The sequence below is a fragment of the Narcine bancroftii genome, chromosome 3 (genome assembly GCF_036971445.1).
Source record: "Narcine bancroftii isolate sNarBan1 chromosome 3, sNarBan1.hap1, whole genome shotgun sequence".
In the NCBI taxonomy this organism is placed as follows: Eukaryota; Metazoa; Chordata; class Chondrichthyes; order Torpediniformes; family Narcinidae; genus Narcine; species Narcine bancroftii.
Genome location: NC_091471.1, coordinates 356,562,561 through 356,577,875, shown reverse-complemented (window position 1 = coordinate 356,577,875; position 15,315 = coordinate 356,562,561). Strand labels below are relative to the sequence as shown.

At 40.1% G+C, this 15,315-nt stretch overlaps 1 protein-coding gene across 6 annotated transcripts in view; it reads left to right on the top strand.

Moving 5' to 3' along the window:
- ccdc137 (coiled-coil domain containing 137) overlaps nt 1-15,315 on the top strand; it is a 196,250-nt gene that overhangs the window by 159,010 nt on the left and 21,925 nt on the right. For 4 of the 6 annotated variants that reach the window (XR_011354862.1, XR_011354866.1, XR_011354865.1 and 1 more), the window contains one exon: nt 594-715. The exons of 1 other annotated variant lie outside the window; for it this stretch is intronic. The gene's annotated coding sequence lies outside the window, so the exon portion shown is untranslated. Of the gene's footprint in view, nt 1-593; nt 716-11,521; nt 11,892-15,315 lie in introns of those variants that run through there. One more of the 6 variants, XR_011354864.1, reaches the window with a different exon arrangement.

The window sequence follows — 15,315 nt, the reverse complement described above, 5'->3', positions numbered from 1 at the left end:
ATTTGGGGTTGCAGGTTAATTTGAGTGTCATTGAGGAGCAGGGGTTAAAATGGCCGGAATTGGCTTTTACCGCGTTGTAAATAAAATTTAAATTTAATGCAAGCTGCCTACAAAGATCTAAAAAGTCTTTGAGGCTTGCTATATGTTATCAGTTAACAGGATCACTGGCAACCAGCGTCATGATGTCATTTGGCTGGCTGAACAGTCAGTTACCTGCAGAATTCTGACAAAGAACAAATCTGGAAAGAAAATGCATAATTTTTAATTGGTAATTTTAAATATTTGAAGTGCATGTAACAAAGGCTGGTGCAATCGTATATTTCAATTGTAGAAGCTTAAATCACAATAAACCACTAAAATTTAAAAAAAATTAAGGTATAATTTATCTGGAAATGTTTAAGTGGAGCAATTGTAATTCATGTATTTAATATTCAAGGCTAGAGAATTTATTAATCACTAATTGTGGATTCAAATAGTATTTTAAAAAGTCATTAGGTTTTGCATTAAAATGTAAAATTTCCAGAATATTTTGCCAAAGTCAGTATGTAAATCTCTTGTGTTATGTTAAAATTCAACTATTTTTCCTTGATTAGGTCGTTTCCTTGCAAGTCTGCCTCTTTGTAGGTCTCTCTACAAAAATCTGCTGATGCTGTGATTGTTGTCAAAACACAGGGATGGTGGATGAACTCAGCCAGTCTTGCAGCACCCATAGGAGGTAAGGATATATTACTGACGCTTTAAGTCAAGTCTATTGTCATCGGATTGCACAATTATAACCCGATGAAACAGCATTCTCCGGTCCTCCGTGCGAAACATGCAGACACATAACCAGATATAACACACACATACAGACAAACACTATCAATGCAGGACAACTAATCATATGCACATATAAATATTTGCTTCATGGTATGAGAGTCTCAGATAGTCTGAGCAGTTCCTTTGGTGTTTCAGCATTCTCGCTGCCCGTGGGTTGCGGGCCTGAGCCCTTCCTCAAGGTATTGGTGAAGAAAGAATGAGTCCCTTTTGCCCTCCCCCACACCCCCCCCCCCCACCAACACCAACCCAGTGCCTCTAGAGTGGGTTTTCTTGCTTGACCCTCTGCATAAGGAAAAGTTGGCTCAGCACAATATCCATGGGTTCAGTCAAGATAAAAGGAGAATTATGTGAGCCCTGTATTTTCAGCAAATTCTCAGAGCTACAAATCTCAGGGAATCTACTTTCAATAGATTGTAATTAAAGGAGAGATAGGAATTGCCACTCCAAGCTTGTGTTTCCACTGATAATCTATCTCTTTAAACCTAATTTTCAATTTTAAATTATTTATTACTTTTCATGCTTATTTGTACTGTGATTTTTATTGTTAGAAGATATTGAACTGGGCGGCACAATTAATGCAACGCTATTACAGTGCAGTGATCCATGTTCGAATCGGAATTGTCCGTAAGGAGTTTGTACGTTCTCCCTATGTCTGCGTGTTTCCTTCGAGTGCTCCGGTTTCCTCCCACCCTTCAAAACATATGGGGTTTGAAGGTTAATTGGTGTATCTGGACGGCACAGGCAAGTGGGCCAGAAGAGCCCGTTACCATGCTGTATGTCTAAATTTAAATTTATTGAAGTATCCAAGTTCATTTCCAGCAAGACACTAATCATTGTGCTTAGAGTTGCTTAGTCCAAATACTAGTTAACTCTTCTGATCACAAAGACTCCAATATCAGTGAAGATTGAATTCCCCACAATTATACAAAGTGTTGCACTTGTTGGGGATGCAGGGTGTTTGCTTGTTTAATCGTGATTTAGTTCTCACAAACACCCGGGGCTCAGAGATAAGAAAAATGGAGACATGACTATGTATAATCTGATAAATACTAGATAAAAGGTCCAGGCCTGAAAAGTTGGTTACCCTTCACTTCCTATAGACACTGCATGACCTGCTAAGTTTTTCCAACACATTTGTGCATTGAACTCAAACCCAGCATCTGCAGCCTTTCTCGTTTGAATATATATAAAGTCCTTTCAACTTGAATGAGGGACTTGGGTGTCATACACCAACATCAAAATCATATATCTGAGCAAAATAAATTCACTGGGTTTGATCCTGATAAATTTATGGAATAATCGCAGTTTATTATTATTTAACTTCAAACTTTTATTTTAGAGAAACAGCACGGCAACAGGTCCTTCTGGTCCATGAGCCCATGCTACCCAAATGCATCCATGTGACCAATTAACCTGATACATTTTTGGAAAGTGGGAGGAAACCGGAGTACCCAGATTAAAAAAAGATTGTGTGTGTCTGAAACTAAAGGGCATAGGTTTAAGGAAAAATAAAGTTTAAAGGGGATCTGAGGGGTAAATTATTCACACAATGTTGGGTTGATGTGAATTCAAGAAGCATCTAGACAGGGGAGGAGTCACGTGATGGAGTAGTGGCCGGACGGTGAACTCCAGCCCTCTCCAGAAAAGTCGGGAAAAACAAGAGAAAATACAAAGGCACAGAAATACAAGTTAAAGAAAAGTGAGTATAAAGGTGGAAAGAAGATGGAGACAAAAGGAGAAAAATCAAAATCAACGGAAAGAAGAGAGGAAGAGAAGACAACGGAGGAAAAAGGTGAAGGCCTTACCTGTCCGAAGAGGCCCGCTGTGGAGAGAAGACCCCACTACCTCAGGTCGGTAGAAAGAGAACTACAACAATGGCTCACAGAGCCGAGTAAAAGTGCGCAACCGCGCATGCGCGACTCCTCGCGCATGCGCGATGCGCATACAAAAAAACACACCGACGGGAGGGGGGACCAGCTGGGGAGTCGATCTCCACAGCCGGCAACGACAGCTGCAGAACACCTGCAGCAAGAAGAGACCACAGAAGACAATAGAAACAAGAAAGAAGAGGAGGAAAGGGCAGCAAAGAAACAACAGATGGTCAACCTAGAGGAAGAAGAAGAGGAAGAGGAAGAGTACAGGGAAATAGAAGAAGAAAAGATAGGCAAGGTAAAGGAGGTACTTGCTCTTGTTAGAGGATACATGGAGTCATTTAAAGAATGGCAAACACAGGAATTCAATGATTTAAGAAGAAGAATAAACAACACAGAAAAGAAAATAAATAAAATGGATATGACCTTAACAGAAATGGGGAAAAAAATGGACAAGATGGAAGAACGGGCAATAGCAGCAGAAATGGAGGTAGAAGACTTAAAAAAGAAATTGGAGGAATCTAATAAAAAAACTAAAGAGACACAAGAATTACTAGCCCAAAAAATAGATATAATGGAAAATTATAACAGAAGAAATAACATAAAGATAGTGGGCCTTAAGGAAGATGTAGAAGGCAAGAATATGAGGGAGTTTATAAAAGAATGGATCCCTAAGGCCCTAGGATGTCCAGAACTACAGCAAGAAATGGAAATAGAAAGGGCACATAGAGCATTGGCCCCTAAACCACAACCACAACAAAAACCAAGATCTATTGTAGTAAAATTCCTAAGATATACTACAAGAGAAAAGGTACTGGAGAAGACAATGGAAAAAGTAAGAGAGGGCAACAAACCACTGGAGTATAAAGGGCAAAAAATCTTCATTTATCCAGATATAAGCTTTGAACTCCTAAAGAAGAGAAAAGAGTTCAATGCAGCAAAAGCGATTTTATGGAAGAAAGGATATAAATTTACACTGAAGCATCCTGCGGTATTGAAAATATTTATTCCAGGACAACAAAACAGACTATTCTCGGATCCAGAAGAAGCACGAAAATTTGCAGAACAATTACAAAAATAGACTGAGGGATGAAGACGGGTAATGAGAGCAAAAATTATCACGATTGATATGTATGTGGGTAAAGACAAAAATAGACTGAGGGATGAAGACGGGTAAGGAGGGTAAAAATGACCACGATTGATATGTATGCGGGTAAAGAGGTATAAGAGTGAATAGAGACAATGGGCATATGTGAAAGTATCTGTAATTAGAGGAAAACATAGAAAGTATAGACAAGAATTAATAAGGGAAGGTAATGGAATAGAGAGAATAAGGAGGGAACTAAAAGAGTGACCTTTGTGACATATAAAAAACGAAATCTTTTCTGGGGGGGGCTGGGTGGGGGGAAAAGAGCGGTCACTGCAAAATCAGTTGACGCTTGCGAGTGGATTCGCAAATCCAAATGGAGAGGGGAGATGTGGTTGTCCGACAAGGGATAAAGGGCAACTCAGGAGGGGAAGGGGAGATTGGGGATAAAGAAGATAGAAATAGGAGAATAAGGAAAATGTTGGATGTTGTAGGAATGTTGTCTGGTAAAGAGTTGAAAATAAGAAAACAGAAATGGAAAAGGAGGAAAGGTAATGATGGAAAAACGGAAAGAGAAGATAAACAAAATATAAAATGGCTACGCTGAACTATATGACTCTAAATATTAATGGAATACATAACCAAATTAAAAGGAAGAAACTACTAAATTTACTGAAAAAGGAAAAAATAGATATAGCATTTGTCCAAGAAACACATTTAACTGAATTGGAGCACAAGAAATTAAAGAGAGATTGGGTAGGACATGTAACAGCAGCATCGTATAATTCAAAAGCAAGAGGAGTGGCTATATTAATTAGCAAAAATGTGCCATTTAAAATAGAAGAGGAAATAATAGATCCAGCAGGGAGATATGTTATGATAAAATGTCAGATATATTCAGAGCTTTGGAATCTACTTAATATATATTCACCTAACGAAGAAGATCAAAAGTTTATGCAAGATATCTTTTTGAAGGTAGCTAATACGCAAGGGAACATACTAATAGGAGGGGATTTCAATCTGAATTTGGATCCAAATATGGATAAAACGGGGAAAAAAATTAACAGGAAGAACAAAGTAACCAAATTTATAATTAAATCAATGCAAGAAATGAAACTTGTGGACATATGGAGGAAACAAAACCCAAAAGAAAAGGAATACTCATACTACTCGACTAGACATAAAACATACTCAAGGATAGACCTATTCCTGTTATCAGCCCACATACAAGGGAGAGTTAGGAAAACGGAATATAAAGCTAGACTATTATCGGACCACTCACCCCTGTTATTGGCAATAGAGCTAGAAGACATCCCTCCAAGAATGTATAGATGGAGATTAAACCCCATGCTACTTAAAAGACAGGATTTTAGAGAATTTATTGAAAAACAATTAAAAATGTACTTTGAAGTAAATACGGAATCAGTGGAAGATAAGTTTATACTATGGGACGCAATGAAAGCATTCATTAGAGGGCAAATAATAAGTTATGCAACCAAGATGAAGAAGGACTATAATCAGGAAACAGAGCAGTTGGAAAGGGAAATAATAAACATAGAAAAAAAATTAGCAATAAAGGAAGATACAACCAAAAGAAGAGAATTGGCGGATAAAAAAATAAAATATGAAACATTACAAACATATAAGGTGGAGAAGAATATAATGAAGACAAAACAGAAATATTATGAACTAGGGGAAAAAACACACAAAATCCTAGCATGGCAGCTTAAGACAGAGCAAACTAAGAAAATGGTATTGGCAACAAGGAAAAAAGACAAACAAATTACATATAATCCAAAAGAAATTAAGGAAAACTTCAGAGAATTCTATGAACAATTATACCGAACCGAAAACGAAGGGAAAGAAGGGAAAATAGATGAATTTTTGACTAAAATTGAACTACCAAAACTACAAATAGAGGAACAAAATAAATTAACAGAACCATTTGGAACAGTAGAAATACAAGAGATAATAAAAAATTTACCAAATAATAAGACACCAGGAGAGGATGGACTCCCAATAGAATTCTACAAAACATTTAAAGACCTAATAATACCGCCCCTCCTGGATGTAATCAACCAGATTGATGAGACACAAAACTTACCAGATTCATGTAAAACAGCAATAATTACAGTGATACTAAAACAAGGGAAAGATCCACTCTCACCAGCGTCATATAGACCAATATCTCTGCTAAACACAGATTATAAGATAATAGCTAAACTATTAGCGAACAGATTAGCAGAACAGGTACCGAAAATGGTAAATTTAGACCAAACTGGATTTATCAAAAAAAGACGCACAACAGACAATATTTGTAAATTTATTAACTTAATTCATGCAGTAGAAGGAAATAAAGCACCGGCAGTAGCAGTTGCTTTAGACGCAGAGAAGGCCTTCGACAGAGTAGAATGGAATTACTTGTTCAAAGTATTGCAAAAATTCAGTTTACCGGAGAAGTATATTAATTGGATTAAAGCATTATATAAGGGACCGTTAGCGAAAGTGACAGTAAATGGACATGTATCAAAGCAATTTAACTTAAGCAGGTCAACGCGGCAGGGATGCCCACTATCACCATTATTGTTTGCGCTAGCTATAGAACCACTAGCAGAATCGATAAGAAGAGATAATAATATAAAAGGAATAAAAATAAAAGACAGGGAATATAAAATCAGTCTGTTTGCGGATGATGTGATAGTGTACTTAACAGAACCAGAACTATCAATAAAAGAACTATATAAGAAATTGAAGGAATATGGAGAAGTGTCGGGATACAAGATAAACGTAAATAAAAGTGAAGCAATGCCTATGAATAACGCGGATTTCTCAAAATTTAAGGAGGAATCCCCATTCAGATGGCAAACGCAGGCAATAAGATACCTAGGTGTGCAAATAAACAAAAATCTAGGCCAATTATATAAACTCAATTACAATCCACTAATGAAAAAATTACAGGACGATTTAGAGCATTGGAAAGAGCTACCACTAACACTGATAGGAAGGATAAACTGTATTAAAATGAACATTTTTCCAAGGATACTATACTTATTTCAGGCATTGCCAATACAACTGACAGAAAAATTCTTCAAAGAGTTAAAGAAAATAATAAGGAGATTTTTATGGAGAGGGGGGAAACCGAGGATAGCACTAGACAAATTAACAGAATGGTATAAACAAGGAGGCTTACAATTGCCAAACTTCAAAAATTATTATAGAGCCGCACAATTAAGGTACCTATCAGATTTTTATCAAACAAGGGAAAAACCAGACTGGACGAGACTAGAATTAGATAAAATAGGGGAAAAGATACCTGAACACATATTATATAAATGGGACGAAAAATTGGTACAACATAGAACTTCTCCAGTATTACACCATCTCCTCAATATATGGAAGAAGATTCATGTAGAAAGAAATAAAATAAATTACCAAATACCAAAACTAATATTGACGCAAAATAAGCTACTCCCTTTTACAATAGACAACCTTGCCTTTAGAAAATGGGAAAAAAAAGGGATTAAAAGAATAGAAAATTGTTTTTCAGGAAGTAGATTCTTATCCTTTGAACAAATGAGAGATAAGTACAATATAACGGGAGATACAGCGCTGGCATATTACCAACTGAGATCCTACTTGAAAGATAAATTAGGAAGCAACTTGAGTTTACCAGAGGGAAGTAACCTTGAATATGTGATTACAGATACAATGTTAATCAAAAGATTTATAAAAAATATGTATATTAAACTGCAAGAAAAGGAAAATGAGGAAACAAATGGTAAAACTAAACAAAAATGGGAACAAGATTTAAATATAAAGATAAAAAAGGAAACATGGGAGAAGTTATGCTCTGGAACGATGAGAAATACAATAAATACGAGGCTGCGTATGATACAATATAATTGGTTACACAGACTATACATTACACCGCAAAAGTTAAATAAATGGGACCCAACAGTATCTGATAGATGTTTTCGATGTAAAAAAGAAAGGGGAACAACAATTCATGCAATCTGGACATGTGAGAGAGTAGAAAAATTTTGGGATGATCTCAATCAGATATTAAATAAAATAACAGAAAACAATATACCAAAGAATCCAGAGATCTTTCTCCTAAGTAACATAAAAAATAAAGAATTTGGAATTGACTTGGAGGATGCACAAAAAAGATTTGTTAAGATAGCCCTAGCTGTAGCAAAAAAATGTATTATGTCAACCTGGAAATTGGAAGATAATTTGAAAATACAACAATGGTATATAGAAATGAATAAATGTATTCCATTAGAAAAAATAACATATAGTTTAAGAAATAATATTGAAATATTCGAACAAGTATGGGAGCCTTACATTAAATACAATAGCGAAAACCTACCGGGAACAAACATTACCTAAGTTGATGGAAGGAGAAGAGAAGAAAAGAATGGACTCAGTAGAATTTCTGGTGTATTTTTGTTGAATGACAACATTGTCTAACTGAATTAATGCAACCTAGATTGTATAACTAAAATGGATGAGAGGGGGGGGGGGATGGGGGGGTGGCTTGGGAGGAGGGAGGGGGGAGGGAGAAAAAGTCACTGTAAATGTGTGGAAAAGAAAAAGTGTATATCATGGCTATTGTGATTTATGGTGTGAAAAATAAAAAATTAAAAAAAAAAAAAAAAAAAAAAAAAAAAAAAGAAGCATCTAGACAGATACTTGAATGACCAGGCGCAGAGGAATAGGGAATTAATGCAGGCAAGTGGGATTAATATATAGAGGCAAGATGATCAACGTAGACTTAGTGGGCCAAGGGGCCTGTAACTATGCTGTATATCTGACTCCATCCATCAATGCGATGTCATGGAGTATACAAGTCACAGCAGTCTACTGATGAGTACGTGCTCTCTGTCCTGGACCTTTTTGATGAACAGCATATCCATGTAATCTGGTGGCTTGTTCTTCAGGGCATGACTGTTTTCCTTAAAACTGCTGCATTTGGATAATTGGATTTGACTTTATCATTACAAATGCTTGGTCCATCTGAAACAAATTTGGAAGAAAAACAGATGATAAATTTTTAGGATTTCTAAATCAGATAAATGTCATACAGAAGGTTAAAATTCTAATTACACGTACTAAGTAGAAATAAATAATCCATTGTCTCAGGATCAAAGAGCAAGGAGAAGGTGGTTGAGCCCAATATGTTGATTTCAGCTGTTAGAACAGTCAGTTCCATTAGTTTCCGTCAACTTCTAACTTCTCTTTCTCCCTGTTTCCAGCACTTTTAAGAATTTATCCAACACCCTTGTGATAATTGTATGATGTTGTATGCGCCATGATAAGAAATCTCTCGATGATGAACTCGAGAGCTGTTAGCATTCACAGCTGTTGAACTAAACAAATCAGAGAAGCAAAAAAAATTCTTCATGTGTTCAGTCTTGATGACAACAGTTTTGAAACCAAAACAATTGCTCTGAATCAGAACATGGTCCATTCTTTAATGTATCATGGAAATGTTCTTTTAAAGCATATAATATTGTGGAAACATACTCACAAAATGATGTTGAGGCTCTGAGGCTACGTATGGAAAGTGCTGGAAGATCTCAGCAGGTCCCGCAGTGTCTGCAAGAGGTAAAGATACAGTATATAACCAACGTTTCGAACACTGAACATTGTCCAGGTGTTGCTGCATGCGGATGTGGGTTGCATCATTGACTGAGGAGTTTCGAATGGAGCCAGGTGTTGTGCGATATATACAGTATCTCTCTTCTGACTGATGGAAAGCCTCCACAAATTTGAGATATTTTCTAAAGTGGGGAAACAATATTCTGGGTGAGTTTCCACCAGCGATACTGTGAATCTAAATGAACCAACGAATACGATAATTAAATGAATACATGATTTTTCATTTTTAACTCCCTAAGTTAAGGTTCCCTGGGAATGACTGTGCAACATACAATGAAGAAGTTTTTACCCATTCCTCATTCATTACCTTCAAGAGAAAATTAGCCTGTTGAAGTGATTCATGGATTTGTTACATAGAGGACAACATCAAAGCGAATCAAATGCTTGGTTACCGGGGGGAAAAATGCTTAAACTGTTTTGCTTTAGCCTTGGGCTTTGTCAAATTGCATTGGACTGCTCCGAAATCAATTTGCTTCCATGTGATTTCTGTCATTTCAGCTTTCTTTAAAAAAAATGAATGTTTGAAGTCATTTACTCTTTCATAAATCCTAATAATGAGTTGCTGTCTGAAGCACTTCTGAAAAGCAGCTCATTTGTTTTCATTTCTGATTCTGGTTAGTCTTGTCCCACCTGGTGGCTGTATGTGGAGTGACTCCTGGGGAAACTTGGGTAGATCGGGCCAAAGTCGTCAATGTGAAGACCAATTGTTTGTTATCAATGCCTGCTCGAGGTTCAAGGTTCAAGATTCCATTTACTGTCATGTACAGTGAAACCCCTGGTATTTGGAATTCAAACAACTGGCAGAAAAAATGAGGACAATAAAGTTAAAAAATTAAAATAAATAGTATTATAGGTAAGTTTAAAATTGTAAAAGTAAATGTTCGCTGAAGTAATACATAAACCTTTGGTGAAGATGGGAGCAAATATTCAGCCAGCGGAGACCTTTGGTCGGGCTTTGCTTGAAGCAGCTGTTTGAATAAAGTTGTGTGAAACAGTAATGGCGTCGCCCAGGATGAAGAGCTGGTTGATGCCGCTTGCTATTGGGGTGACTCTCTTAAAGTATCTCCTTATCCCTGCTTCGTAAGGCTTTATCTGCAAACTTGGGGGAGGTGGGGGGGGGGAGTTAATTATCTATAACATTATTGTTCATCTTTTGGGTAGCTCCGTGGAGAGGGAGGAACCTGCTGATGGAACGATGGTTAAATGTTTTCAAAGAATGTGACTGAAAATAAAATAAAATGCTTTAAGATTTATATATTCATGCAAGTGAAGTTTGTCAATGTAAGTACAGTCCAGTATTTTTGCCTTTTGTCTTTTAAACAGTTTATTCTTAATGCAGGTGTATTAGTCAGGCATTGTAAGAAAGAGTCTCAAGCAACCGGAAAATGCATTTATCCAACATCGACCATTCCCCATGTGCTAGGTATCAGGGATTTTACTGTACATTAAACTGCAAAAAAACTTTCTCCTTTGTTTGCCCTGTAAAGGCACACAAAGAGGCACTACTAGCCTAGCACCACAAACAAGACAAGAAAGAGAAGCAAAAGAGAGTCCCTTCAGAGGCATCTGTGGATCTTGCTGCCTCCTCCGATACTGCTGTCCCCTGTGCCTCAGTAACCTACCCAGCAGAACAGCACCATGCCCAGTTCAGTGGTAAACCTGAGCTCATGATATCACCTTTCCCCCTGGTTTGCAAAGCCCCAAGACATTAGGATGCTGTCAGTACCCTGCACCCTTTGGGAGACAGCTCAATGCTTGCCACTGCCATGGATCATCCCTAAACTTGTGAACAATGAAAGGGATGGTGGTGAGGTTGGCAAAACTGCTGTCTTGTACTCTTTATTCATCTGTATTTAGGATTTAGGCCTGAGCTCCCAAGTGTGCATATTCTTCCCTAGAGGGTGTGTGTGTGTGTGTGTGTGTGTGTGTGTGTGTGTGTGTGTGTGTGTGTGTGTGTGTGTGTGTGTGTGTGTGTGTGTGTGTGTGTGTGTGTGTGTGTGTGTGTGTGTGTTTCAGAATCTAGAGCAAGTTGATATGAATGTGGAGAGAATGTGGTAAAAACCTTTATAAACCTCTACAGGTGTACCATGGAGAGTATTCTGACAGGTTGCCTCACTGCCTGGTACGGAGTTGCTAACACTCGGGAAAAGAAAAAACTCCAGAGGGTGGTTAAGTCGGCCTGCAACATCACAGGCACCAAACTTCACTTCATCGAGGACATCTACAAGAGATGGTGTCTTAAGGAAGCAGCCTCTATCCTCAAGGCCATTCCCTCTTCACTCTACTACTATCAGGAAAAAGGTACAGGAGCCTGAAGACAAGCACTCAGCGGACTAAGACAGCTTCTTCCCTGTTGCCATCAGATTTTTGAATGAACAATGAACCATAGACATGACCTTACACTGTCTTTTTCTTGCACTATTTTTATTCAATTTGTAAGGTCGTTTACACAAACATTTGCACTGTGACACTGCCGCAAAACAACAAATTTTGTGACTTGTTCGTGACAATAAATTCTGATTCTGATATAACATGAGACAAGTGTAAACAGTTGCTTCTGAGCCAGAATGTCTGAATAATGGGCCAAAGTCTGGCTGCTCGCACAAAATTCTTCTCACTGTACTGGCTGTAATGTGGCAATAATCTTGAATGTGAAGGTCCTGATTCTGTGCTGCATGACCCCATGGCAATATTTTCTGCAGGAAATTATTCTTCATCTCCTGAGAGGCAACTGAGGGCCTGAATTTTACCAAAGGCTTGGCCTGAGGAATTGATCAAAATGTGCTCCCTTTTGATGCCCACAGTTAATGGGGCTGGATGCTCCTATCTGACTTTGGAGTCCTTATCCACCCCATGCCTACATCCCTATAAGCCTGTACAGTTATCTCTGAAGGCTGCACAAGTAACACGATTAAACTAAATTTGAATCTGAGCCATATCAGGGGATGTTGGCATAGACAGTCCAAGGCTTGGTCAAAGGGATCCTCTCCAATTCACAACCCATTATTCAAGCACTGACACCCCTCCAGAGCTTCAACCACCAACCATTCCATTAACTGCATCTGCCATTTCTCAGCCTATTTTACCAACACATCAATATCACCCTTTAGATTAAGACCCCTCTCCGCAGTAAACATCTTCACCACCCTTTGTGTCATTTGCATCCAAATCATTCATATGGATTGCAAACAGCAAGGTCCTCACACTGTTCTATGTTATAGGCCCGTGAGTCTGACGTCTGTGGTGGGTAAGTTGATGGAAAGTGTTCTGAGGGATGGTATTTACAAATATTTGGAGGTACAGGGAGTAATCAGCATGGTTTTGTCAGGGGTAGATCATGCTTGACAAACCTGATTGAGTTTTTCGAGGGGGTTACAAAAAAGGTAGATGAAGGGAAAGCTGTGGATGTTGTCTATTTAGACTTTAGTAAAGCTCCACACCAGGGTCATGCCTAGCGCGGAATGCCACACTGACCACCGGCTGGTTCGCTGCAAGCTCAACCTTCACTTCAAGCCAAAGCCCAGGAACAATAAAGCCCCCAGAAAGAGGTTCAATGTTGGAAAACTGCAGTCAGACGAAGCGAGAGGAAACTTCCAGGCAAACCTCAAAGCAAAGCTCGACGTTGCAACCCGCCTCACGGACCTGTCCCCTGAAACCCTCTGGGATCAGTTGAAGACTACCATACTGCAATCCACTGAAGAGGTACTGGGCTTCTCCTCCAGGAAAAACAAGGACTGGTTTGACGAAAACAGCCAGGAAATCCAGGAGCTGCTGGCAAAGAAGCGAGCTGCCCACCAGGCTCACCTTACAAAGCCGTCCTGTCCAGAGAAGAAACAAGCCTTCCGTCGCGCATGCAGCCATCATCAGCGCAAACTCCGGGAGATCCAAAATGAGTGGTGGACTAGCCTCGCCAAACGAACACAGCTCAGCGCGGACATTGGCGACTTCAGGGGTTTCTACGAGGCTCTAAAGGCTGTGTACGGCCCATCACCCCAAGTCCAAAGCCCGCTGCGCAGCTCAGACGGCAAAGTCCTCCTCAGCGACAAGATCTCCATCCTCAACCGATGGTCAGAACACTTCCAATATCTTTTCAGTACCAACCGCTCAGTCCAAGATTCCGCCCTGCTCCAGCTCCCTCAACAGCCCCTAAGGCTAGAGCTGGATGAGGTTCCCACCCTGGATGAGACATATAAGGCAATCGAACAACTGAAAAGTGGCAAAGCAGCAGGTATGGATGGAATCCCCCCAGAAGTCTGGAAGGCTGGCGGCAAAACTCTGCATGCCAAACTGCATGAGTTTTTCAAGCTTTGTTGGGACCAAGGTAAACTGCCTCAGGATCTTCGTGATGCCACCATCATCACCCTGTACAAAAACAAAGGCGAGAAATCAGACTGCTCAAACTACAGGGGAATCACGTTGCTCTCCATTGCAGGCAAAATCTTCGCTAGGATTCTACTAAATAGAATAATACCTAGTGTCGCCGAGAATATTCTCCCAGAATCACAGTGCGGCTTTCGCGCAAACAGAGGAACCACTGACATGGTCTTTGCCCTCAGACAGCTCCAAGAAAAGTGCAGAGAACAAAACAAAGGACTCTACATCACCTTTGTTGACCTCACCAAAGCCTTCGACACCGTGAGCAGGAAAGGGCTTTGGCAAATACTAGAGCGCATCGGATGTCCCCCAAAGTTCCTCAACATGATTATCCAACTGCACGAAAACCAACAAGGTCGGGTCAGATACAGCAATGAGCTCTCTGAACCCTTCTCCATTAACAATGGCGTGAAGCAAGGCTGTGTTCTCGCACCAACCCTCTTTTCAATCTTCTTCAGCATGATGCTGAACCAAGCCATGAAAGACCCCAACAATGAAGACGCTGTTTACATCTGGTACCGCACGGATGGCAGTCTCTTCAATCTGAGGCGCCTGCAAGCTCACACCAAGACACAAGAGAAACTTGTCCGTGAACTACTCTTTGCAGATGATGCCGCTTTAGTTGCCCATTCAGAGCCAGCTCTTCAGCGCTTGACGTCCTGCTTTGCGGAAACTGCCAAAATGTTTGGCCTGGAAGTCAGCCTGAAGAAAACTGAGGTCCTCCATCAGCCAGCTCCCCACCATGACTACCAGCCCCCCCACATCTCCATCGGGCACACAAAACTCAAAACGGTCAACCAGTTTACCTATCTCGGCTGCACCATTTCATCAGATGCAAAGATCGACAATGAGATAGACAACAGACTCGCCAAGGCAAATAGCGCCTTTGGTAAACTACACAAAAGAGTCTGGAAAAACAACCAACTGAAAATCCTCACAAAGATAAGCGTATACAGAGCCGTTGTCATACCCACACTCCTGTTCGGCTCCGAATCATGGGTCCTCTACCGGCACCACCTACGGCTCCTAGAACGCTTCCACCAGCGTTGTCTCCGCTCCATCCTCAACATCCATTGGAGCGCTCACACCCCTAACGTCGAGGTACTCAAGATGGCAGAGGTCGACAGCATCGAGTCCACGCTGCTGAAGATCCAGCTGCGCTGGATGGGTCACGTCTCCAGAATGGAGGACCATCGCCTTCCCAAGATCGTGTTATATGGCGAGCTCTCCACTGGCCACCGTGACAGAGGTGCACCAAAGAAAAGGTACAAGGACTGCCTAAAGAAATCTCTTGGTGCCTGCCACATTGACCACCGCCAGTGGGCTGATAACGCCTCAAACCGTGCATCTTGGCGCCTCACAGTTTGGCGGGCAGCAGCCTCCTTTGAAGAAGACCGCAGAGCCCACCTCACTGACAAAAGGCAAAGGAGGAAAAACCCAACACCCAACCCCAACCAACCAATTTTCCCTTGCAACCGCTGCAATCGTGTCTGCCTGTCC